The following is a 16,363-nucleotide window of genomic DNA, read 5'->3' as shown; positions in this document are numbered from 1 at the left end:
GGGGAGGGGAGGACGGGAAATATCTATATATGAAAATAAATAAAACTTAATAACTCTTGAACCACCCAACCGATCTCGATCAAACTTTCAACATAGATAGTCTTCGGGCCTGGGGTGTTTTCTTCATTTCACTTTTACAGTGCAACAAAGGGGAGGGGGAGAGATATGTCAAAAAGGTAAAAATAAAAGTGACTGCTTTTGTGACTTCATCACGCTTAAACCACCCTACCGATCTTTTAAAAAAAATCAGCATACATAAGGTGCGGAACTGAGGTGGTTTTTATTATATCACTTTAACGGTAGAACTTAGAAGAGGGGAAGGGGAGGGGAGAAATCTATAAAAATAAATGAAACTTAATAATTCTTGAGCCACCAGACCTATCTTGATCAAACTTTCAACATAGATAAAGTTCGGGCCTGGGATGTTTTTGTTATTTCACTTTTACGGTAGAACCTAGGGGAGGAGGAAGAGGAGATATATGTAAAAGGAAAGTAATAAAAGTGACCGTCTTCACGCTTTGTGACTTCATCACGCTTTTTAACCACAGAACCGATCTTAATCAAATGCTCAATATGGATGAAGTTCGGACCCTGGGTGGTTTTTATCATATCACTTTGACGGTACACCTTAGGGGAAGGGGAGGTGAGGGGACAAATATATAAAAACAAATAAAACTTAATAACCCTTGAACCACCCAACAATCTCGATCAAATTTTCAACATAGATGACGTTCGCGCTTAGGATAATTTTTATCATTTAACTTTGACTGTGTAGGGGAGGGAAGGGGAGGCGAAGAGGGAGGCGGAGATATATGTAAAAAAAAAATGAAAGTGACTGTCTATGTGACTTCACTCTTGAACCACCTGACCGATCTCGATCAAATTTCCAACATAGATCAGGTTCGAGACTGGGATGGTATTTATCTATTCACTTTGACGATAGAACTTAGGGGAGGTGGTAGGAGGGGGAGATATATAAAAACAAATAAAACTTAATAACTCTTGAACCTCCGGACCGATCTCGATCAAATTTTCAACCTAGATTAAGTTCGAACATGAGATGATTTTTGTCATACCACTTTGACGATGTAACTTAAAGGAAGGGAAAGACATTTACAAATAACCGAAAATGACCGATATTAGTGTCGAATCTCTAGCCTTTGAGCTTGCTGAGATGAACAGTGACACTTCTGATGTCATTTAAATCCAAATTGAGCTCCGCAAAAATTGTGGGAGGAGAGGGGGATATATATATACACTTTGTGATCAAAAGTATCCGGACCCCCCCCAAATAAAACACGTTTTTCATATTACGTGCATTGTGCTGCCCCTTACTGCCAGGTACTCATTATCAGCGACCTCAGTAGTCATTAGACATCGTGAGAAAGCAGAATGGGACGCTCCGCGGAACTCACGGACTTCGAACGTGGCCAGGTGATTAGGTGTCACTTGTCAGAAGTCTGTACGCGAGATTTCCACACTCCTAAACATCCCTAGGTCCACTGTGTCTGATGTGATAATGAAGTGGAAACGTGAAGGGACACGTACAGCACAAAAGCGTACAGGCCGACCTCGTCTGTTGACTGACAGAGACCGCCGACAGTTGAAGAGGGTCGTAAAGTGTAATAAGCAGACATCTATACAGACCATCACACAGGAATTTCAAACTGCATCAGGATCCACTCCAGTACTATGACAGTTAGGCGTGAGGTGAGAAAACTTGGATTTTATGATCGAGTCGCTGCCCATAAGCCACACATCACGCAGGTAAATGCCTCGCTTGGTGTAAGAAGCGTAAACATTGGACGATTGAACAGTGAAAAAACGTTGTGTGGAGTGACGAATCACGGTACAAAATGTGGCGATCCGATGGCAGGGTGTGGGTATGGCGAATGCCCGGTGAACGTCATCTGTCAGCGCGTGTAGTGCCAACAGTGAAATTCGGAGGTGGTGGTGTTATGGTGTAGTCGTGTTTTTCTTGGAGGGGACTTGCACTCCTTGTTTTGCGTGGCACTCTCACAGCGCAGGCTCACATTGATGTTTTAAGCACCTTCTTGCTTCTCACTGTTGAAGAGCAATTCGGGGATGGCGATTGCATCTTTCAACACGATCGAGCACCTGTTCATACTGCACGGCCTGTGGCGGAGTGGTTACACGACCATAACATCCCTGTAATGGACTGGCCTATACAGAGTCCTGACTTAAATCCTATAGAACACCTTTGGGATATTTTGGAACGCCGATTTCGTGCCTGGCCTCACCGGCCTACATCGATACCTCTCCTTAGTTCAGCACTCTGTGAAGAATGGGCTGCCATTCCCCAAGAAACCTTCCAACACCTGATTGAAAGTATGCTTGCGAGAATGGAAGCTGTCATCAAGGCTAAGGGTGCGCCAACACCATATTGAATTCCATCAGTACCGATGGACGGCGCCACGAACTTGTAAGTCACTTTCAGCCAGGTGTCCGGATACTTTTGCAGTGTCGAATTCATACTTTTCGGGGTCTCTGAGATGAACAATGACACTTCCGATGCCGTGGCCCGCAACATGGGGATGACAGGGGATATATAAAAATCATCGAAAATGACCAATACCTAGGTATCAAGGAGCGCTTTAGTAATTGTAAAAAGTGACTGACTGACAAAACATATCACTGTTTTTTCTTAATTTAACCCAGCGAAGCGGGTAATTGATGCTAGTCCAAAATAAAACTATATTGATTGTCTATAATGTAGTCTGAATTCTGCTTAATTACGAAAAATTAAGTAAATATTTGTAAAGAAATTTTGTGATATATCAGTAAACCAAAACGAATTAAACGCTGTTTCACTTTATATATCTATGACATCTGCCTGTAAATGAGTGACACGGTTTAGAGTTTTATCATTATGAAATCCAATTTCGGTACACAGAAGAATAACTCGATAAAAAGCAAACCCAAAATAATAGAAAAATTTAGTTCTGGGGAAAAAATCAGAAGAAACTTTTTCTAAAAAGAACATAAATCTTATTTCAGATGTTTGGCAATCCCTAAAATGTAATTTTAACCAATGTAAACATTAAATTTCGAAGGGTTTTTTAAACTCTTTCCTATATACCTACTGAGAACTGCCTTACACTAGCCAATGTCTACTGCAGAATATAGTGGTAGTTCAACGTACTATGTTATGAGCTCCTGTACTCCACGCAAGAAGTAAAATCATTCTTATATTCTCTTCAATGCTGCTTTTCGGGTATGTTTAAACCTAAATCTAAATACAAACACATAAAATAGTTTGACTTCATCTTGTAATTAGCTTTGATCCAAATCATAATCTTCATTAGATTTTTTGAATTAAAAAGAATATGAGCTAGATGGCACTTACAATGCTGAATTAAATACTACAGATGAATAATTAAAATCTTACATAGATTAAAAGATATTGTTCCTTCCAACTTTAATTTACACGCTGAGTTTTACAACTTTGTCATGACATTCAATCAACAGTAGTTAATATTCATACCTTGAACTTTTATCCTAGAATTGAAGCGCTTAGACGATGAAGGCATTACGTTACATTTTTTAAAATGTTGTATTCTGGCGGTTCAGTGCACGTGTTATATGTTAGTCATGCTACGTAACACATTATTTCGTGAGTCCTCGTCTGAGTGCAGAGATTTAGAAACAATGAAGGGGATATGTTAACGGACAAAGTTGTGAAAGTCATTGTTCTTTTTATCAAAATGTACAATTTATTACAATACGTCTTCTATCTTTTAACCGCTTCAATTATTTGCATCAATTAGAACAAACAAAAAAAGAGTTATAGTTTAAAAGTACTACTACCAAAGGAGGAAAACTGAAGGAAAGAGAGATCTTCAACCTCTACAAAGGTTGGGGTTGATCTACGCATCTAAAAACGTTATACTTTGAAGGGAAAGAAGTATCATCTGTTGCAATAGCATCTTTACCCTTGCTTTTCTTGGAAATATGATATTAACTTGATCTGTATAAATCAATCATTCCTAATTATATTCACTTAGAAAATTGCGTTCTTAAAAACAAAATTTACCAGAACATTTGGAGGGATCAATTACAAGAAATTGACAAAGAATCTCTGTTAATGTATACTAACGCTTCAAAATAAAATACTAATGTAGGTGCAACTATTTACATCTCAGAAATGTCGATCACAATCAAATATTAAGTACAAAATTATGATGGAGAATCTTTTGTGATTCGACTAGTATTAATTTATATTAAGCAACAAAATATTTTTTTCAACTATAATTTGTACTGATTCTTTACGTGTGTTCCAATCATTAAATTCTATAAACTGGAATCATAACACGCTATGAAATGTTTTAAACATTAAATATCTGTATAAAATTATGATAGAAAAAAAATTAAAAATTCAACATCATTTTCATGAAGGATCATGTAGAAATAGAACATAATAATAATGTTGACGTAGCCGCTAAAAGTCCATGAAAGGAAGGTAGAAGATCTCCAATCAAAATACCATATAATAACTTTAATTATGTCATAGAGGAAAAGTACAAATGTGAAGTGGAATTATGTCAAAACAATTAAAAGCCCTTCTGGAAAACTTTATTGGTCTATAATTCAAAATAATAAAAAAATAAACCTTGTCACTATATAAATAACTGGTCTCGTATGGAAGTTATCATGAAGAAAATTACCCTAGAATCCTTCTAGGAACTGCACTAATACCTACTAAATTACATCAAATTAAAAAGAAGAAAACATGCCATTGTTGGTGTGATAAAGGAATTGGCACTTTAAACCACATTTTTAAAGGTATGACCTCTTCAAAAATTAATCCACATAATTTTATACTTCATCAACTACTTGGACAGAATCTTTCTCATACAAGCAAATACTAGCAGAGTATAACTGGCAAACTATAAGATTTATGTTAAAATGTTTAATCTCGTCTGGAATAATTCTATAATTAGATTGAATTACTTCATAGCTCATATAATAAACGACAGATCAAAAGTATTAGACTCAAGGAGGAAATATTAATGTGATCAATTCAAAGTTCAATAAAACAGTAAAGATTTCAAAACAAATACTGATATGAAACATCTCGCTAAAGATTGGGACAATTTTGGTAAATAATAAGTCTTGCAGAAGAAGAAAAAGGATAGCTTCGAAATATTTCTCCACCAACTTACCTGATGAACTTAAATTATAAGACACAAATAAAGTAATATAATTCTCTGTTTTTTACATTCTTAGCTCGTGGAGACGACTCGTCTGGTGCTTTTTCCTGATAAACATTATTAATAGTGAAGAAGAAGGAAAGAAAAGAAATCTTTTCAAGATAGTATGGATAAGTCTGTTATTCGCTGGACGAGAGAATCAAATGCTCAAATCAATGATCCATAAGCGATCAACATGAAAAATCACAGTGAAGAAACCTGGCGTTGAAGATTCAGTAGGTAATATTCAGAGCAAGTTGTCAATACAAAAACTACAACCTAGAATTTTATTCCATAAGTGACAGATTTTTGGGATGAAAGACCTGCTCAGCCCAATCTACGTGAGTACTTAAAACAAAGTTCAGTGAAAAAGAACGTAGTTTGCAAAGTCAGCGATATCACATAAAGGTTTGGTTAGAAATTCCATTTTAAGGGACAAAGCATTCTCCTATTCTTGTAGAATGCTTTTAAAGAACAGTCTATGGGATCAGACCTTTACTGTGGCAGGGTTTTGCAATTGGAAGTTAGCATTGGAGCAAGGAAAAGAATTTGATAAGCACTCTTTCTTTAGAAGACACATAGAAGAAATTCAAATTTGAGAACAACTTACATTAAGACAGTACGGGGGGTAATGTTAATATAATTTTAGGTGCGAAACAGATAACAAGAAATAGGTACCATATTAAGTATATAGTTGAGGTAGTGCAGATTCTCACAGTAAATTAGTCACTATATCGTGGGGATTGAGGATATGGACCCAAAGATCTGCAAGAATTAAATCCTTATGAACTAAGTTCTACTGGACTTTTTTTTAAATATAGCACTGTTCAAGTGTATAATAGAAAAAAAATCGATTCTAAAGTTCATATTTATACATATTCCTTAGAATGCTCAATATATGTCACTTGAAGTTCAGAACGAAATAATGAATGTGTTGGCAGAGATAGTATTGGACAAAATGAAAATAGAATATGATAAAAGTAAATCACAGTTTCTTTGATTGAAATAATATGAAACACTGGACTCCTCTGATGGGAAAATTTGTCATTGGTTGTGAGATTTGTGAAAGAAGGAAATGTGTATGAATATTTATTGGGTCTTTTTTATCATCTAAAGCAGTGGTAGCGAAACTTATGATGCTTCTGAGCTACCATACCGTTTTTGAATCTTACTGTGATCTACCAACCAAAAGAACTACCATTTATTTTTTTTTAAAAAAAAGAAAATCCATCCTTTGTTTATTGCCTAATAAACTAGGCGTAACTGGAGCATTAACGCGATCTATCGTAGCTCGCGATCGACGCTTTGGCGATCACTGATTTAAAGTCATATCAGAGAAAGTCTTTGAAACTATTTCTAAAGCAAGATTTCGAAAAGAAGCTATAATTTGTCAGTATTATGACTGGTGTTGAGATGACAGGATGCAAGAAAGGAGTTCAGAAACTATTACAAGAAGTTCAGAAACCAGTTCCCTATACTCATTGCTATGATCATCAACTTCATATCGTAATAGTTCATACTTGTTAAGCGATCCCTAATGGCAAAGAGTATTTGAAGGGTAAGGGGAAAAAACAAGGAATATCCATGTGTGTGCTTTGTCCTATCTGTTGGTGACTCTTAGTACTATTTGACAGTATATGCCATGCATGCCTAAATGTCAAAATGTCCATGTAAAACGGGGTAAAAGATTTGACTACCCTATTCTTTACTAAGCGGTTTAAAATACAAAATCGCCGTTTTCTCGAAAATCCAGTTTTGTGATATTCCTCCCTTTTTTCCCTTACCCATCATTTTGAGTTAGCCAAGCTACTGTATAGGTTGCTCAGAAATCATTGAATATCACAGATGCACAACGCTAAAATCGTAAGAGGCTGATGGATCAATCATGGACTGGACACTTAGATCAACGATAAAATATTGAAAAGAATTTGGATAGTATAGTATTTATTCTGGAGTTCTCAAAGGAAATCAGGTCATGTAGATACTGAATTATCTATTAAAGCTACGGGACTTTAAAAAAGTGTTACACATTACAGACTTCTGTTTCATTATCTCTATAATTTTACAAATCCTATCAACATTTCAGCAAGTTGCAGTATATTACAAGACAGAGAAATCAGTCTCGGGAAAGCAGATCAAGTTGTGAGATCTTGTCTGTCAGTTTTGAAGCAGAAAATACAGTCTGGATTTGACGTTTTTACTACTACCAAAGACAAATTACAGAAGATTTGGACTAAAGTATCAGATTTTGAGTTCCCTCCGTTGAAGTGAATTCGAAAGATTCTTCCGTCGCTGAAAGAATCTGTTGTTGAAGAATCTCTAAATGTAATTCAACATGAAGCAATTCACTTAAAGCAAAAATTTTAATGAAGCATTCGACCATACAATATTAGAAACTAAAGGGAAGTTTATCTGAATACTGAACAGTATTTGAGATTCTTCGTTTTTTGTTACCCCCATTATTTCTAACAACCTCTCATTCGTTTTCCGCTCAACCCAGCCAGCTCTCACCGTTATTCTCCACATCAACATTTCGAAAACTTCCAGTAGTTTTTCATCATTTTTGCGTAATGTCCATTTTACATCCCATACAGTACAGTACAGTGCCCCACACGAATCATTTTATCAGTTTTTTCTTAACTCTTTATTTAAAGTTTCACAAAACAGTCTTTTCTTCCTCTTAAAGGCTTCTTTCGCCATTCCTATCCTTATTTTTGTTTAACATTCGCACTTCATATTACCATTAGTTATCCTACCCAGGTATCGGAAACTAGTCATCTGTTCTATTTTATCCCCTCCTACTTCTATATTTGACACCAATCGCTTCGGTTCAATCACCATGGCTTTTTGTTTTTCTAACATTTATTTCCATTCTATTCTTCACAGCCTTTCATAAAATTTTCTAACATCTTATTGATTTTACTTTTGATTCCGCTACAAGCACTATCATCTGCAAACCTATACACCTAATCATTCTACCTCTCACCGAAATGCCATCTTCACCATGTAGGCTCTTTTTCACTATCTCTTCTAAATATATATTAAATAATATTGGAGAGAGACAGCATCCCTGTCAAACTCCCCTTTTGATTGCACTCTCCTCTGTCATTTCCTCTCTTATTCTAACACTTACTTGTTGATTCCTATATAAATTCCTTATGAGTCTTCTATCTTTCTATCTCAACCCAACCTTTTTTCAGAACTCCCAACAACAATTCCCAATTCACATGGTCAAAAGCTTTCTATATCAATAAATACATCATACACCGTTTTCCTTTTTTCTATAAACCCTTCACTGATCACCTTTAATAATCCAATTGCATCTCCTGTGCCCTTACCTCTCCTGAACCCGAAATGTTCCTCCTCAACTTTCTCATTTGTTCTTCCATACAACATTCTATTCCGTATTCGAAGGAAAATTTTTGCTGCATGGAATATGATAATAATAATTCTATAATCCTCACATCTCTGGGTTCGATTTCATAGTCATCGGTATCATGATCGTCTTCAAGAAATCTTTTAGTCACTCTCCTGTTTCATATATTTCATTACAGAGTAGAAACAATATTCCCTATCCTTGATCTTGTCTCGCATATTTTTAACGAATTTGATTGGTATATTATCTATTTCGGTTGGCTTTCTATTCCTAATCTCTTATATAGCTTTTACAAACTCACCCCGAAACTCATCCTCAAACTCACCCATTATCGTCCTCGCGTACTTAATTTTCTGCTTCAACATCTAGGCCACACGGTCTATCCTTACTTTCATATAAGTTCTCAATATTTTATTTTCATCTTGCTAAGACTTCAATTTTCTAGCTGACTACCTTTCCATCTTATTTTCTACTGCCATCATAATATCCCCTTGTTTCCTCCGAAATTCCATGAATTTCACCTCCTTGTACATTTCCTCATATTTCCCAAGTTTTTCTAATTCTTCTGTGTCCTCACATTTTCTTTTGTAAAATTCTTCCCTTGCTCTGTCTGTTTCTTCGTAACTCGTTGTTTAACTACCTGTTTCCATGTCTACCTTCGCCTCATTTTCTGAAATATCTGTTCTGTAACCCATGGTTTCTTTGCCGTTTTGTGTTCACGGTAACCTACTGCTTCTCCCTCAGCCTGCTGTATGCAAAATTTAACATGCTTTTATCGTCTGTTACTACCTGCGCGTGCGCTTTCCTCGTTTCAGTACTTTTCTTCGAACTTTTCAACTAAAAGATTTTTTACTTCTTCGTTTTTCAACTTTTCAGTATTCAAGATATTGTTGCTTACTTTTCTTTTGTTTACATTTTTTCAGTTAAATATCCACTTCGGCCAGCACAAGGTTATCAGAGAAAATGTCCGTCCTGGGAAGGTTTTTCGCGCTCTTCAGGCTTTTCCGATACCTGTCCTGAATCATAACATAGTCTATCTGATATTTTCGGCCGTCTAGTGAGGATTTTCCTGTATATTGTTTACATTTATGTACAAATAGTGTTGTCAAAATTATTTTAGCTAAGTCTCTACAACTGATTTAAAATGTTCTTACGTTTTACCGATAAGTTTCTAAGAGAAATTTACATATTAATACTGAGTATATGACCATGCATTAAAAAGGGTTAAGTTCTGATAAATCCCGTCGCAGCAAAACAACGTACTAAGGTAAGTGAACGAAACCAAACCTAATCTAACCTAATTTAAACTAACCTATTCATAAGTGATTATTGTCATATTGAAAAGCTGGCAGAATTAACAGAATAAATGCCCATTATAAATGTCAATATGGTCCATGTTCCGTTAAGGGGGTCCAAAGCTACACTGGACCCCCTTGAGCTAACCTAACCTAACCTGACCTAAGCTAACCTAACCTAACCTAACCTAACCTGATCTAACCTAATATAACGTTATATTATGTAATCAAACGAAAATCAATAGAAAGAAGTGGTGTCAAAGACACTGGACCCCTTTAACGGAACATTGACCGTCAAGGTCGTCAATATACGTAACTTGCTACATAAAATTATGTACATAATCTAATCCTTTACTTTAAAGTATATGCTTACCAGAAATCCTTTATCATTGTGATGTCCTGCCCATTATTTTTTTTTTTTTTTTTTTTTTTTGAAAATAATGAAATGCACTTTTCTGTTCTACATAGAGCTCTTGGATATAGTATACGTAAGACCGCATCAGTTCCAGAAGGAGCTGGACGCTCATACTTTTAGGGATTATTCATTGAGTATCTACGAACTTAAATAGGGGGTAACAAACCCACTTTCATTTACTTACCGACTGATACGAAAATAAAAAATAACGTTGTTTTCTTACACTTTGTTGTTCTTCCTCAGTCGTGTTTACCTTCACTACTGCTGATGTGCAAATGTCTGAGGTGTATCTAGTAGTACCAAGTCATGCATGATTGCTTAGCGGTGTTTGCAGTGAGAAAGGAAGTTTGGGAGTCATTGCGTACAGGTTTTCGTGAAAAGAACGTAACGCGAAGTTTGCTTTTTTTATGTTTACTTTTAGTTTCTGGTCATTTCAATGCGAATTATGATGCTTAGAATTACGTGTATAAATTGAGGAAAATTCCTCGCTGATCGTATTACATCTTGGAACTCTAAGCACAGATGCCATTTTTAGTGATGGGTTTGCACACACTGACATAAGCAGCGGTAGGTGGCAGCATGGTATGAAAAAGAAGTCATTAACAAGATGGAAGGAGGATTGTCATCGTTATTCCGTTTTACGTGAACTGCTTCTTGTGTAAACGCGAAATCGTCGAAATAAGTATAAAATAAAAAAAGTGCTGTGCTGTTGGTGTGATGCAGGAGCACTTGGTGCTCCGCATCTGTAAGTTGTGTTATGGATTGGTAGGGATGCGGTTCTATTTTACGGAAAGGAACATGTTTCGCTGTTGGAAAACACGTTTCATTGGAAATTCGAGGAGGAAAACGAGGTGCAGTTTTTCCTCCTCGCTTTTCAATGGAACGTTCTTTTGTAGAGTTAAACTCGATTTTTTAATGCTTTCTGTTCTTTATTCTCTTTTTACTTTAACACATTATGGCCTTGTACTCTATATCTGCATGTGTAGTGCCCTTGTACTTTATCTATGAGCGTGTGTGGGGGGGGAAGGGGGATTTAACGCATATCGCATGTCTTGCGCTCCTTCTGCTCCTTATTGTCATTTTACTTTTATTCCTCACATTTGACCTTGTACTTTCTATGTGCATGTGTAGTGCCCTTGTACTTTATATGTGACTGTGGGGGGGGGGGGGGGGATTTAACGCATATCGCATGTCTTGTGCTGCAGGATACTTCTTACTCTTGTATTACGTAGGGAAATGGTATTTCATGTGGAAGTGGTAATAGAACACAGAAGAAACGCAGATCAGGGTGTATTCACACTTTATATTGGAGTGTGAATACAAGATGATCTGGGTTTCCTATGTGTTCTGTTACCACTTGCACATGAAATAACATCATTTCCCTACGTAATGCAAGAGTAAGAAGTATCCTGGAGCACCGGAAACAAGGGCGGTCTCATGTATACTATTACCGAGCTCTTTTCCAATAACTTTGCATCAAACAGAGGCATCATTTGGGATGAGCGATCTCCCCCCTGAGTTTGAGAAACATGCTTCTTAATAAATAGTATACTATTATACCGGTACTAATAAAAACATGAAATTCTTATGTCAATAGACAACTTTGCTGCCTGGCAAAATTTCAAATGACGTTACTGGTTTCAAATCTTGTAAAGGACAAGTGAACCTTTATAGTACTTTGATTGTGGAGAGATGGATACTGATCCATTATATCAAAAGTTCTACAGCCTTTTTCTTGTTCTGGCTAATTTTGTTTCTTACCTTTGGTTTGTGTCACTCAACATAGAGGAAATTCGTTACAGTCAACTCACATTTTACGGTAATATATTTTTCTTTATTCTTTTCGGAGTTACAATCTGTAATGATCGAAAGTAGGAATGATAACTCACGTAGAATTACAATTTATCAGGATAGAGTGAAGCATGGCGGCATTAACCAATCAATGTTACCAGTATGACGGCTAATTGCTCTTGAGTTTTATTCCATAACTTTGTCATAAAATCCCTACGTTTCCTACCAATTTACGAAATTCGTCCCTTCCTACGTCCACTTTCTCATCAAAAGTGTCCAATTGTTCCTACGTTTAAGGACATGTCTCTACAGTTGGCAGTGTTGCTTTCTAATACGAAGTTTGTCACAGTCATTTGAGAAATAAATAACCTATTACACAATTACAACACTAGAAACACAACATTTCCTTTTAAGAATAATCCTTTTATATACCAATATTTGTGACAGGCACATTCCACTCTTGTGAATCACTTTCTGGCTAGGATGTGTAAAAGTTGCGCTTTTATGTCAAAAGGCTCTAATGTTAACACATTCATCTATCTCGAGATCCCTTTCATATTTCTGAAAAATATCAAATTATTGTTTTTCAGAGAAACTTATTTCAGGCACTTCCAACTATATTTTAAATCAATAAGTACTTAAGTTATCAATATAAGAGGAACGCCTAAAAGTGTAACTTACTAGATCAGTATGAAATTGGATCTCCTTTTGCTCACAGAACATCATTGATGGAACTTGGAATGGAGGCACAGAGGCCGTGAATGGTAGCAAATGATATATTACATCATTTCGCGTAAAGCGCATCACTCAGTTCTGTGAGAGAGGATAGAGGTGACAATCTACTTCGAATTTGTGTCTGCAAAACGAATCACAGATATTTAATTATGTTCAGGTTCACAGGCCAGGAGAGGTGTTCAATTTCATCCCGATGTACTTCAAACTATGCAGCAATAACTTCAGCTGTGGAAATGGACGCATTGTCATCTTGTAATTTGGCATTATTGTTGGACCATAAGATCCATCTGGTTCCCCAAAATGATGACATAATCACCGTCAGTGACACGATCGCTAAGTATCAGCACACTACTTACTGTACAATACTGCATGTAGCATTACAGAACCACCGCCATGTTTCACGGTTGAACAGAGACGCTGTGGATCATACGTTTCTTGGGGCGTCTACCATATATACCACACAGCCATTATCTATAGCAAACTACTTATATCACATGGCTCCAATCATCAGTGTTCCACATTGCATGTTTGCAGCACCATTAGCGACGTGATAAAGCGTCATGATCCCTTATCACCCTTGGAACCCGACCTCGTATCTCCATACCATATAACTTGCGGCGACTGTGATTATCGATACTGGCTCTATAATGTGTCGCTTGAGTTCCTCCATCATTTGCAGTGCAGTTACACGACGATTCCGAGTGACAATCTACTTTAATGTTCGGTGGGATCTACACCGAGAGTTCTCTTCCGACCCTTATACCTCTTCGCCAATGTGATTTTGCCTAAGTTTTGTAGGCCCTCATCTGCTTGGATACTGTCCCTCGCGACACAATCAACACATTTGCTAATTTCATCACGTTCGCACCACATAACCAAGCTATAACAACTTGCCCTCTTTAGAAATCTGAGAGGCCACCCATTTTAGACTATCATCATGAGACAAGCTATGAAATTACATGTTTTAAAGCATGCCCCATAGGGCAATGGGACAAGGATATTTATATTTCATGACATGTAGAAACGAAATAGTGTGTTTTCAAATTTCATATTTCATAATATTTTGACAAAAAATTCATATTCAGTAAAAAAATCCTATTTATTAATATTTTGTTTGTTTTGTACCCCTAAACTGAATTTATAATTTCCTTGAATCCAATGACCTTGTATCAGCTTCAAGTTTAAGCGCACTTTCCCTTTCCATGTACGCAGAAAGGGAGTTTTTTTTCTTTTCTTATCAGAACAGAATGGTGGCAAACTTTTGGCTTAAGGCGCCATTTTCAGCGAAGATTGTTTCTGACTAAAGTTCAATCCGGCAACCGTACTTTCACTCTAACCATTGTTATATAAACTCAGTTGAGCAGATTCCATGAGTAGTGGTTTAGTGTGCATGTGTTGATTGTTGTTGGAATTCAAAAGATTTAAGATTTAAAGATTTAAATATGCCTAAAGCTAAAGCTGAACTTCGCGACTGCGTATCTGAATTCAAGTGCTTTACAAAAGATGAAACAGTCGTCTTATGCATATATTACAACAAAAACGTAGTTAATATGTATGATTTTCATTTACATTAAGCTTATAGATTGTATTATTCATTCCACTTAAGTTGGTAGGCAATCAAAATAGCTAATCTACTTTCCCTTTCTGCCATGATAAAAAATGGTGTCAATTTATTTTCCATCCCGTCATTGCATTTTTCAACCACTATTAACAACTGCTAGCAACAATAACTGTACTAAATGGTATTATACTTTTAATCTTTAGAATAAGTATTGATAGTTATTTTTGTATTAAAGATTTAATTTTAGTTGTATTTTTTAATGTAACTCATAAGTTAAGCATTCAATTGCCGCAAAGTTAATTTCACTGATTCTTTGATCTCAGAGTCAGTGAGGTAGTGAGAAGTAATCGTTTCGCGATTCTACCTTTGTTTCACATTTCGAGGAAGGTAGTCTTTTCGTATTTTCGGGTAATCGAATGTATAATGTATTGACATGTGCAAGATATATGAATTCGGAGTTGCAAATATTATGAACGGGTATAATAATAATAATAATAATAATAATAATAATAATAATAATAATAATAATAATAATAATAATAATAATAATAATAATAATAAAATACCATATTTTCATGCAGCAGGGAAACTTACTTCTTTCATCACGTTATTTAAGTTACTTAGAAATGAACACTTTGGTTATACCTAGGTATAAAATAACATATGTTTTTCAAGTGGTTTTGGTTTCCCACTCTTCTTTAATGTCATCATAATGTCCTAGTGCGTTTATTGAGATTGATTGGAATCAGAGTTATTCCTCAGTTTGGTTCATCTCTTGACTGGTTACCTAAACTTTGTGCACTGTTGAGAAAGGTATTGAAACGGAATATTTAACTTTCATGAAACGCGGACCTGGCTGTAAGGTACGGTTCAAACCATACATAAGAGGCTCGGGGGAAGACAATGGCGAATCTCATTTTCTAATTTTCCAGTAAATTGGGAAAGGGAGTTCAACATTTCCATGCAAGGCAATACAATGATACATACGAAACAAGTTTCCGCTGCCATCTTCGGGAACATTCCGAAACTAAGCTATATATATATATATATATATATATATATATATATATATATATATATATATATATATATATATATATATATATATATATATATTGTGATCCGATCCCAACTACACCTAATTTCACTAGAACCAGCGCTTACCAGTGTCTTCCCTCGAGCCATTTATATATATTAGTGTTTCAAAACACCATCAAAACGCATGAGAAGTGATTCCTGACACTAAGATAAGACAATAGATTATAGATTAATCTGGGTCAGTGGATTAGGGAAGGAGAGGCCCAGATGGGCCGCCTTCCCCAAAGAGGCCCGACAATGTACTTTGGTACTTTGATGTTTGTAATTTTTTATATATTTTTACGTTTATATATTTTTTTGTTTGTAATTTTTCTATATGTAACTATAACAGCACTTGCCCCCCCCCCTTAAACACACATCCTGGCTACGCTACTGATCTGGGTGTAGAAACGCTTCCTTTTGGTTCTGTGACCAGTTGAAAACTTGTCGGAAACTTGCAGAAACGACCGTACTGAAAAACAATGTATTTTAGGAAATTCCAAAGAAAGGGAGCTACACATGTTTGATTGATCTACTTCGTATCAGTACAAAAGAACTGAAATAAAACGAAGTGCTTGAGCTTTATTCTTTTCAAGTTAATGAAGAGAGAGATGATAAATACGCTACAAGTAATTATTGCGAAGGAATTTATTAAGTGAGAGTTTAGGGGGAATCAGGAAAACGCCGAGAAAACTCACGAACACAATCTTGTTTACCACTAACCTTCATTATCTGGAATCGAACGAGGAACCCTCACACCAGAAGTGAACAGACTATTACTGAGACACCGTAACTCCACTTTGGAGGAAGAACTATGATCCCCAATGGCGTATTTAGGAATTTGTTTCGGGGGTATTTAGGATTTTGCAGAACACAAAGGAAGCAGGGGGCAATTGCTCACCT

The 16,363-nt window shown here is 36.1% G+C and overlaps 1 protein-coding gene and 1 long non-coding RNA gene across 11 annotated transcripts in view; one reads left to right on the top strand and one right to left on the bottom strand.

Annotated features, from left to right (window-relative positions):
- LOC145678451 (uncharacterized) overlaps positions 1 to 12,664 on the bottom strand; it is a 44,494-nt gene extending 31,830 nt beyond the window's left edge. The window contains exon 1 of one of the 2 annotated variants that reach the window (XR_014130395.1): positions 12,058 to 12,664. This is a non-coding gene — a long non-coding RNA (uncharacterized LOC145678451). Of the gene's footprint in view, positions 1 to 10,480; positions 11,199 to 12,057 lie in introns of those variants that run through there. The other variant, XR_014130396.1, reaches the window with a different exon arrangement.
- The window catches only part of LOC145678450 (neuronal acetylcholine receptor subunit alpha-7-like), an 829,132-nt gene that overhangs the window by 762,320 nt on the left and 50,449 nt on the right, over positions 1 to 16,363 (top strand). The gene's annotated exons all lie outside the window — the stretch shown is intronic.

The sequence above is a fragment of the Thermobia domestica genome, chromosome 2 (genome assembly GCF_964235325.1).
Source record: "Thermobia domestica chromosome 2, izTheDome1.hap1.1, whole genome shotgun sequence".
Taxonomy (NCBI): domain Eukaryota; kingdom Metazoa; phylum Arthropoda; class Insecta; order Zygentoma; family Lepismatidae; genus Thermobia; species Thermobia domestica.
The sequence above is the reverse complement of the archived record's forward strand: the minus strand, read 5'-3'. Positions and strand labels throughout refer to the sequence as shown.